General features: G+C 43.1%; 1 long non-coding RNA gene across 1 annotated transcript; it reads left to right on the top strand.

The window, feature by feature from the left end:
• The first annotated feature begins 727 nt into the window (after positions 1–727).
• LOC143933274 (uncharacterized) lies at positions 728–3,548 on the top strand. Its single transcript, XR_013263076.1, has 2 exons — positions 728–899; positions 3,363–3,548. It is a non-coding gene; the product is annotated as an uncharacterized LOC143933274 (long non-coding RNA).
• Positions 3,549–11,699: the final 8,151 nt, after the last annotated feature.

Raw genomic sequence — 11,699 nt, 5'->3', positions numbered from 1 at the left:
TGCGGCCAGAAAGCCGCAATACAGTATTTATATAATCTGTGATTGCGGCGTGGGGTGCATTTTAGTCTGAGCCCTTGTGGTTCCCTTCTTTCCTCCCCCTAATTGTTCTTGTCATCTTACAGGCCAACCGTCCTCTGCCCCTTATCTCCCCTTTTGCCGTCCCCTCCGTGTTTGATGGGTTACATCTGCTCTAAGTGGGATTTTTCCATCAGTGGTAGTTCTGGCTGTTGGCCACTAGGGGTGTGGGTGTGCACCTTTGCGATGGCCGAGCCAGGTGACGTGGCAATCAGCCACACACCTGTCTGGGGTGTGTATATAGAGCAGCCCTGTCTAGCTCTACACTATGGCATCCTTCACAGGTGGTTGGTTGGTTTGTTGCTGTCTGTTGCTTCCAGCTGCTTACAAATTTCCTGCAGATCAAGGTGTGTATCCCCTTCATCTTACTATGAGGACTATCTTAGCTACTTTGTTGCTTCTTGGACTTGTTCTTAATTCCTAGATTGCTACAATATTGCTATAATATCTCTGTTTGTTTGCCTTTCAGATCCTGTCATTGGATACATGCTTCCTTTCAGATCTTGCTTTTAGATAGAAAACTGTGTGTGTTAGGGCCAATTATCAGGAGCCCAACACACCGTCTGTCTACTTGCTTTAACTAATATACCAGATGGCTTTGATTCATTCATCTTAGTTTATTTAACAGGTGAGAGTAGCCAAGTGTCAAACACCTCTATGTCCTTTTTATTATGAGTACTAGGTACTATATATTAATCCCTTGTTATCATATGTTTCTGTGCTTTAGGTCATTGTGGGGTCTGTTTATGCTGGTTACTATTGTATCAATACTATCTACTATCTGGCTACCTATGAGATAGCTCCTGTATGGTTTATGTGCAGAGGTAGGCTTTTGGCTAATACTACTACTTGCTATCTTCCAGGGCTCGAGTCCTGCGGGAACGCATGGGAACGGCGTTCCCGTACTATTTCCACAACAGGAACGCCGTTCCCATTAGCAGCCCGAGTAGCCCGCCGCTAGTGCGTAGCCCGCCGCTCCTCTGCCGCCTGAGTCAGTGACTGCTCCGCGTCTAGCAACCGGTCACATGACATCGGCCGTACACGTGGGCACGCACGGAGTCAGTGGGCAGTGCGCATGCGGCCTCCAGCGCAGCCAGCGGCAGACACACGCCGCTGGCATACGGACTGTCTCCTCCCTCCCCTCTACCCAGTTCTCTCCCGAGCGAGAAGTAAACCAGGTTAGTCACTAGCACTCTGCATTACCCTGCCAATACTCTGCATTACTCAATACTCTGCAATACCCCGCCAATACTCTGCATTACTCCACCAATACTCTGCATTACCCCGCAAATACTCTGCATTACCCCGCCAATACTCTGCATTACCCCGCCAATACTCTGCATTACCCCTCTGCCAATACTCTGAATTACTCTGCCAATACTCTGAATTACTCTGCCAATACTCTGCATTACTCTGCCAATACTCTGCATTACTCTGCCAATACTCTGCATTACTCCGCCAATACTCTGCATTACTCTACCAATACTCTGCATTACTCTACCAATACTCTGCATTACTCCGCCAAAACTCTGCATTACTCCGCCCATACTCTGCATTACTCCGCCAATACTCTGCATTACTCTACCAATACTCTGCATTACTCCACCAATACTCCGCCAATACTCTGCATTACTCCACCAATACTCTGCATTACTCCACCAATACTCCGCCAATACTCTGCATTACTCCACCAATACTCCGCCAATACTCTGCATTACTCCACCAATACTTCGCCAATACTCTGCATTACCCCGCCAATACTCTGCATTACCCCACCAATACTCTGCATTACCCCGCCAATACTCTGCATTACTCCACCAATACTCTGCATTACTCCGCCAATACTCTGCATTACTCCACCAATACTCCGCCAATACTCTGCATTACCCCGCCAATACTCTGCATTACTCCACCAATACTCTGCATTACTCCGCCAATACTCTGCATTACTCCGCCAATACTCTGCATTACTCCGCCAATACTCTGCATTACTCCACCAATACTCTGCATTACTCCACCAATACTCTGCATTACTCCACCAATACTCTGCATTACTCCGCCAATACTCTGCATTACTCCACCAATACTCTGCATTACTCCACCAATACTCCACCAATACTCTGCATTACTCCACCAATACTCTGCTATACCCTGCCAATACTCTGCAATACATACCCTGCCGATACTTACTCTGCAATACTTACCCTGCCAAGACTCTGCAATACTTACCCTGCAATGCCCTGCCAATAATCTGCAATACCCAGCAATAATCTGCCATACCCTGCCAATACTCTGCAATACCCTGCCAATACTTATCCTGCCAATATTCTGCAATACCCTGCCAATACTTACCCTGCCAATACATATTCTGCTTATACCCAGCCATACCCATCCATGCTCAGCCAAAATATTATTGGGGGAGATGACGTGGATATTACAGTAGGGGAGATGTATATTGCAGTGGGGACTATATGGTGGTGACATTTTTCACAGGTTTTTGCAAATTCAATTATTATTTGCTGATCCGAAAAAAGATCCGATCTGTGACTCAGATCCAAGGAATGATCCGATCCGTGAGTTTTTTGATTCGTAGCCGATAATCTTGCACGGCAAGGGCAACGTTATTCCAGTTTGTGTGATATTTTCTAATTTGCTGTATTTGAATTTGAAACAGGGTGTATTTGTGTTAGAAATCCCTGCGAGGGAAAGATCATCACCCATTGTGTTGATTATTCTGTTTGACAAGTTAACTTATTTTGTATTTGTAAACTGGCACTTTACAATAAATGTACTGTATTTTCTGTGAAATATATATGCATATGAGCGTACCTTTATTTATTTTTATTTTGTTTGGTGGGGGAGTGGATCTTGGGTGAGAGTTCCCACACTTTTTTCCCCAGCACTTGACCCCTGCTATCTTCCCTCATCTGCTTTAATGCTTTTGTGCAGGATTTTTTTTTTCAAATCTGCTATCTTTACTATTGTTTTCTTTTCTCAAATAATGGACGCCTTGATATGGGGATATATACCCTTGTTGCTTTCTACAAATATTTATTACTTTTTCCTATTATTTTTTTTCTGTTTTTCTTTGTTTTCTAATTGGCACACCCCCACGTTCAACCTCAAATCGCCTGTTGCCTGTCATTTATGGGTATCTGCTGCATGTTTACCTTTTGGATGAATTCTGCTAAAAAATGTGCACACACTCTACCAATGTATGTTGTTAGATTATGTATTGTTTCTTGTATTTGTATATGCTTATATGTCTCTCCCCCCCTCTTTTGTAGAACAGCTACTAAGCTCCAGAGGAACCATTCATATGCGAAACATGTAGAGCAAGCATGTTACTACATTCTATACACTGTTGCAGGACTAATATGATGTTTGGTATCATTTTTCTGCTGTTTTAGAGAATTAAAGCAACAACACAGTTTTGCATGTATTGACTTTGCTAAATAAAATTTTAATGAATATTCCCTTTTGTATTTTGTATTTAATAAACGATTATGTTATTATTATAAGGGCCGGTTCACACAGCGAGGCGAGGCGAGGCGACACGGCTCGCCTCGCCTCGCTCCCGCAAGTCGCCCCCATTCAGTACTATGGAACCGTTCTGAGAGGAGCGACTCGAGTCGCTCCGACTCAGAAAAAAGGTTCCTGTACTACTTCGGGGCGACTTCGGGGGCGACTTGCATTGACTTCTATACAGAAGTCCTCTGCAAGTCGCCGCTGAGCTCCCCGCAGGTCGCGGCGAGGTAAGTCGGAGACGCCTCGCCGCGCTTCGCTGTGTGAACCGGCCCTAACTGTATGATACATTGCCGTATGGTAATTGTATCCAACTTATCTGGTAAGAGTGTTTTATCTCTCTATCTGATTTCCACCTGTGAAGCTACCGAGATTTTATTCAAGACTCACTCTGACTTCAATTTTGGGCAATTGAATCACAGATCACTTGATTGGACTATTCACTGTGTGGGACTTTTTATTTTAATATAATTGTGGGTTATCCCCTATACAGTTTATGCATGCATATTTGTTTATATACACTGATTTCTGATCTGGGATAAGCATTGCATATACTGCTGCTATTTACACATTGTCACTGTCTAAGCACATTGGCACTTCATTATTATTTTTTACAGTATTCACCATTTTATCATATCATCACTGTTTGAGTACTTTGAATATATTGTTTCCAGTAATTAGTACTACACTTTTTTTTGCTCTTGAATTTTTGAACTTTGTGCTGCTTTTTTCTGATATATTTCTTTGGGTTTAGCACAGTTTTTTCTATTTTAGTATTTGCCTGTTTAACAGGGGCCTGTAATTACAATTTTAGATGCAATACTTTGCAGCAGGGCTCATTCCTGCTCTCCAACCAGAGTATCTGTGAGGGGTTGCAGAGTTGTGGCACCAGTGTCTAAGGCCCAATTCTTCTGCCCCTGTTCATCAGGGACATGCAATTACAATTCTTGATATAATATTTCACAGCAGGGCCCGTTCCAGCGCCCACCAAGAGTAACTGTGAGGACTTACAGTGTTATGGCACCACCACCACCAAAGGTCCAATTTTTCTAACACTGTTCGACAATGGCATGTAATTACAATTCTTGATATAATAGTTCACAGCAGGGCGTTTCTGCGCCCACCAAGAGTCACTTTGAGGGCTTACAGTGTTGTGGCAACACCAACACCTTAGGCCCAAATTTCTGTGGAGCATATAGGGCAGGCCCCTATTTTCAAACATCCAACTTACAAATGTCTCCTACTTGCAAACGGAAGGGGACAACAGGAAGTGAGATGAAATCTACCCCTAGGAAGGGAAATTCTCTCCTGTAAGAGTTGATATGGGAAAAACGTCTCCTCTCCACTGATGCTTTATCCCAATCCTTGTTTTACAGCAAACAAAATGTCACAGGGCTGATAACCCCTCCCTATGTTATCCAAAAAGCTTAAAAATAGATTTTTTGACTGGAGCTACACTTCAAAAATGTACCAGTTCAAAATTACAAACAGATTCTACTTAACAACAAACCTACACAGTCCCTGTCTTGTTTGCGCCGCCTGTATATCGGGCCTGGGGGCCCCATGCCTTTCCCTTTTTTCATTTGGGTATGGGTTTCCCCTTAATATTCATACAAGACCCAAAGGGGCTGGTAATGGGCAGGCGGGGTACCCATGCCATTTTTCTCAATGATTTTCATACATATTGCCGAGACCAGACATTACATTAAAACTGCAAGCAGTTTTAAATTACCTTTTTCCTTTAGAAATATCATTTTGTGCAGGGACTGTTCTAAACAGGGGAAACACGTACCACTTCACAGGCATACTATAGACACCCCCCACCACGCCACACTATTTAAAGGAATATTTCACTTTTTTTCACTTTAAGTTTCATTAAAATCAGTGCTCCCAAAAAAACTTCAGTTTTTAAAACTTGATACATGTCCTCAAAACCCTTTTTAGGACAATAACTTGCATATTAGCCTTTAAAATTAGCACTTTTGATTTTGAATGTTTGAGTCCCATAGACTTTACTGGGGTTCTAAAGTTCGCACAAATTTTCGGTCCGTTTGCAGGAAGGAAGGGGTTCCTTGAGCTGTGGCTGATTTACCTCCTGTTTGATGGAATCTACATAGTTCTGAGTCAATGTGTCAGGGCTGGCTTAGCCCTTCCTCCTCTGGGCTGGCCGCTCAGCTGTCGGCTAATTGCCAGCTCTCTTCTCTTTCCACAGTTACCAGCTGTTTCCGATGATGCTCATCTGACCTGCCTATTTTAAGGCTTCCAGCTCACTCTTTCCTTTGCCTTTGCGTTGGTCACATCACAAGGAACCCTCTCCTGCTGTTTGTTTCAAGACTGGCTTGCTGACATCCCTCCTGGCTTCTTATCCTGCGTGCAGTTGCTCTCATTGGATCCCTGACTTCTGGCCTGGCTGATTACCCAATCTGTTTAATGAACTTTGGACTGGCTGACTACCCCATCTGGCTATGCTTGACTACGCTTTTTTGTATTTACCTTTTTATTTTTATTAATAAACAAGTGTGATTTGATTGTACTTCGGTCTCAGTCTGTTTCATGGTTTCTGACACAATGCCACTTTGAGAAGCCAGGGGTATGACACCAATGATCTTTATAGCTCTCTGTAAGGGGCCATTCTTACCACCACTGTAAAAAAAAGGGCATTCTTTTCACTGAAAACCAAAGTAAGGGACTTTGTTATCAATGACCCCCAATGAATGGGTTTTATCAGGGATTCCCCGAGACCTGAAAATTATTTTTAGGGTTTCCCTGGGGTAAAAATGTTGAGAAAGGCTATCTCATTGAGTTGGTCATGTCTGAGGTACTGCATTCAGCACCATCTTAAAAGACAGCACTGAAAATAAAAGCTACAGTCTTCGTTTTCTATAACCTATGGCGAGGCACAGGAGGATAAAAAGGCCAGCTAGGAAATGCAACACGAATCCAACAGTGTGGCCAAAGGAGTCTTGAGGAAAGAGGCTGACCATGCTGCAGCCTTTTCATAAATTGTGAACTAGCTCACAGCGACCTACCCACCCCTTGTCCCTGCTGTACTTATGGGTTGTGGGAACCTTCTCCCGTAGCCCACAACAGGTGGTGTAACAGCCCCACAACAAAAAAATGTCAATGGAGAGGCATCATTGGTCAGAACTTTGCCTATCCTGGTGGGAGGGTCATCTGGATGAAAAAAAAGATGATGGAAACACCCTCTCTGTTTCTTGGCCCTACTACAGATAAGAAGAACAAATCAGTAGGGATGAGCCCAATGTTTGAGTTAAACATAAGTTTGAGTCGAACATCAGGTGTTCGCCTGTTCCCCAAATAGCAAACATTAAGCAGTGTTTGCGGCAAATTCGAAAACCGCGGAACCCTGTTAAAGCCTATGGGACACTAACACGAAAAAACAAAATTTTAAAGGCTTACCGGTATATGCAAGTTATTGCCATAAAAAGTGTTTGGGGACCTGTGTCTTCCCCAGGGGACATGTATCAATGGAATAAGAAAGGTGCAGTGCTTAGATTATATGTATGATAATATCTATATAATCTTACACCAGTGAGAATAATATATAATGAATACAGTCAACTTCAATAGTGATTTTAAACTTCTTGTAAATTTACACCATTTGATAATTCTGTTTAAAACAACACTATATCAAATATATTAAATAAACAAATATATACATATATCCACCAAAGTGAATGTGTTAAAGTCCATAAATAAAACAAAATGGTGACGAAGTGCAATATCTTGAAAGATTATAGTGACTTCTGTGAACACTTTGCATAAATCCACCACCACTTGAGGGGAGGCTTACTAGATGTTATGGACCCAGTTAGGTATATACCTAATGAGTGACACGAGTTTATTGGTGTAGATCCACCCGAAAAAACAGCTGGCAAACTTGCAACTTCTCATGGTACTCACATAGTTCTAGGCAAATACAAGCATAGAGGTAAAATCTGGCAACGCAGTGGCATCAACAAGCCCTTCCCGACGCGTTTCTCCTAAACAGGCATCATCTGGGGACCCCCAGATCCTGCCCCCCCCCATGTGAATGGTTATCGGGTACACTGTACCCCTACCAATTTGCCAAAAAATCATCAAAAATATGAAAATAACAGGAGAAACTTTGGGACAAGTCCTTAATTAAAGAATAAAAATGTCCCGCGATGTAAATCCATCTTCGATGACAGCGCCCGATGGACCGAAAAAAAAGCCTGCACACTGCATCCTACCGATGTTAAGGGCATGTGGCCTGGTATGGTCAGGAGGGGGACGCTCTCTCATCCCCCCTCTTTACCTGCTGCCTTCCAGGTTGCGTGCTTGGATAAGGGTCTGGTATGGATTTTGAGAGGGACCCATATGCCTTTTTTTTACATTTTGGCGCAGGGTTCCCCTTAAAATCAGGTCTGATATGGATTCTGGGGGGACCCCTATGCCGTGCCCTGAAGGGTCTGGTATGGATTTTGAGGGGGACCCAATACGCCTTTTTATTTTGGTGCAAGGTTCCCCTTAAAATCCACACCAGACCTGTAGAGCCTGTTATGGATTTTGGGGGGACCCCCACACAATTTAAAAATTTGCTGCGGGGTTCCCCTTAATATCCATACCAGACCCAAAGGGCCTGGTAATGGACTGGGGGGGACCCATAGCATTTTTTTTAATGAATTTTATGTATATTGCCAAGATCCGACAATTCGTTACAGCCATCAGTTTTAACCACTTCACGACGGTAGGACGTCCAGGGACGGCCTTGGCTTTTGGTGGTTATATCTGAATGATGCCTGAGGCCACAGACATCATTCATATATCGGCATTTTCAGCCGGCGATTCCCTGCACCATAATAATGATCATAGTGGCTGTTTCGGTGCTTCTACCGACTCACCGCTTCCATCAGTGAGTTGGTCGCAGGATCCGCCGGCCCCCGGATGATACCATAGAGATTTCCGGTGGACCAGATGGTCCCCGGAGTCTCTATGATCGTGCGGAGGCCGGGTGCGATGTTATGATGTCAAGTCCGGCCTCTGCATTCAAAATAATGGCGCCGATTTGGCTGGGAAGCCATGATAATTTTTTTATTTTTTTTTAGGTTTCCCAGCCTAGAGGTGAGATATGGGGTCTTATCTCACTGTAAATAGGTCTGATCGTGCCATATTCCTATTACAAGGGATGTTTACATTCCTTGTAATAGGAATAAAAGTAATCCATTTTTTTTTAAGTGTCAACTAAAAAAATAAAAGTAAAATTAACAATAAAAAAATTAAAAAACTAAATCTCCCCGTCTCCGTGAGCTCGTACGCAAAAGCGAACGCATAGGAAAACGGTGTGCAAACCACTTTTTTTTTTGCATGAAACTGTTTTTTGTTCTGAAAAAAACGCGTTCGAAAAATTGCTGCGCAAATACTGTGCGAGCTAAAAAGTTGCAACAACCGCCATTGTATTCTCTGGGGTCTTTGCTAAAAAAACATATATAATGTTTGGGGGTTCTATGTAATTTTCTAGCAAAAAAATGATGAATTTTACATGTAGGAGAGAAATGTCAGAATTGGCCTGGATGGGAAGTGGTTAAATAACTTTTTTTCCTTTAGAAATGTCATTTTGCTGTGGTATTGTTCTAAACATGGGAAAATGAGCTACTTTACAGGCAGACTAAGGGGACCACCAGGCACGATATTTAACCACTTGACCACTGGGCACTAAAACACCCTTAATAACCAGACCAATTTTCAGCTTTCGGTGCTCTCACATTTTGAATGACAATTACTCAGTCATGCAACACTGGGCCTATATGAAATTTTTGTCCTTTTTTTCACACAAATGGAGCTTTCTTTTGGTGGTATTTAATAACTGCTGAGTTTTTTATTTTTTGTACAAAGTACAAATTGGTGAATATTATTTGGTCTTTGTGAAAGTTATAGAGTCCACAAGCTATGGTGCCAATATCTGAAAATTTATCACACCTGAAGTACTGACGGCCTATTTGAATTTTTGAGACCCTAACATGCCAGAAAAGTACAAATACCCCCCAAATTACCCCTTTTTGGAAAGAAGACATTCCAAGGTATTTAGTAAGAGGCATGATGAGTTTTTTGAAGTTGTCATTTTTTCCCACAATTCTTTGCAAAATCAAGATTTTTTTTTTCCTTTTTTTTTTTTCCACAAAATTGTCATATTATCAGTTTATTTCTCACACAGCATATGCATACCACAAATTACACCCCAAAACACATTCTGTTATTACTCCCGACTACGGCGATACCACATGTGTGAGACTTTTACACAGTGTGACCACATACAGAGGCCCAACATGCAGGGAGCGCCATCAGGCGTTCTGGAGCACCCAGGACAATTCTGACATTTCTCTCCTACATGTAAAAATCATCATTTATTTGCTAGAAAATTACATAGAACCCCAAAACATGTTATATGTTTTTTTAGCAAACACCCTGGAGAATACAATGGTGGTCGTTGCAACTTTTTATCTCGCACAGTATTTGTGCAGCAATTTTTTGAATGCTTTATTTTGGAAAAAAAACAGTTTTGTGCTTAAAAAAAAAAAACACAGTAAAGTTAGCCCAATTTTTACATAATGTGAAAGATGAAGTTACACCGAGTAAATCGATACTCGATACATGTCACTCTTCAAAATTGCACAGGCTCGTGGAATGGCGCCAAACGTCGCTACTTAAAAATCCCCATAGGCGACGATTGAATTTTTTTTTACTGATTATATGTTTTGAGTTACAGAGGAGGTCTATGGCTAGAATTATTGCTCTCGCTCTAACGTTCGCAGCGATACCTCACATGTGTGGTTTGAACACCGTTTTCATATGTGGGCGGGACTTACGTATGCGTTCGCTTCTGCATGCGAGCACATGGGGACAGGGGCGCTTTTAAAAAAAAAATTTATTGTTCATTTTACTTTATTTATTTTAGTTTGCCATTTTTTTCCCCAAAAATAATTTTTTTGATCACTTTTATTCCTATTACAAGGAATTGTTGCACGGTATTGGCGGGTGTTGCAGAGCATTGCAGAGTGTTGCAGGGTATTGGTGGGTGTTACAGAGCATTGCAGAGTGTTGCAGAGCATTGCAGAGTGTTGCAGGGTATTGGCGGGTGTTTCAGAGCATTGGCAGGTGTTGCAGAGCGTTGCAGGGTATTGCAGAGCGTTGCAGAGTGTTGCAGAGCGTTGCAGAGTGTTGCAGAGTGTTGCAGAGTGTTGCAGGGTATTGCAGAGTAATCCAGAGTATTGCAGAGTAATGCAGAGTAATGCAGAGTATTGCAGAGTATTGCAGAGTAATGCAGAGTGTTGCAGAGTAATGCAGGGTGTTGCAGAGTAATGCAGAGTGTTGCAGAGTAATGCAGAGTGTTGCAGGGTAATGCAGAGTATTGCAGAGTATTGCAGAGTATTGCAGAGTAATGCAGAGTATTGCAGAGTAATGCAGAGTGTTGCAGGGTATTGCAGAGTAATGCAGAGTAATGGCAGGGTATTGCAGAGTATTGTCAGGGAATTGAGGGATTAATTTTCGGTGAGCAGCGATGTGGGCACTGCAGATGCAGCCCACATCGCTGCTGACACCGATCTCTTCCCCCTCCACTGTTCCGATCGGTAGAGAGTGGGGGAGTGGGGGAGGGAGTGATCACTCCGTCATTTGACGGAGCAATCACGTGGTAAACGGCCGCTATGAGCAGCCATTTACCGTGATCTGTGATGCGCCGGGTCCATAGGACCCGGCGGTCACGGATGCTCTCAAGTGCACGCCCCAGGGGGCGAGCAAGAGCGGAATTCTGGGAGGACGTCATATGACGGCCTCCCAGAGTTAAGAAACCGCCCTGTAGCCGTCATTCGGCTATAGGGCGGTTGTTAAGTGGTTAAAGGAATATTTAATTTTTATTGTTTAATTTTAACCACTTGCCGCCCGCCCTATAGGGAATTGACGGCGGCAAAGTGGTTTCATAATCCTAACCGGACGTCATATGACGTGATTAGGATTATGAGCCGCTGCGCGCCCCCGGGGGCGCGCATCGCGGCGATCGTTGTTGCGGGGTGTCAGTCTGACACCCGGCAACTACGATCTCGGTAAAGAGTCTCCGACTG

The sequence above is a fragment of the Lithobates pipiens genome, unplaced genomic scaffold (assembly GCF_037356315.1).
Source record: "Lithobates pipiens isolate NorthernLeopardFrog02 unplaced genomic scaffold, aLitPip1_a1.2 Scaffold_27, whole genome shotgun sequence".
In the NCBI taxonomy this organism is placed as follows: Eukaryota; Metazoa; Chordata; class Amphibia; order Anura; family Ranidae; genus Lithobates; species Lithobates pipiens.
The sequence above is the reverse complement of the archived record's forward strand: the minus strand, read 5'-3'. Positions and strand labels throughout refer to the sequence as shown.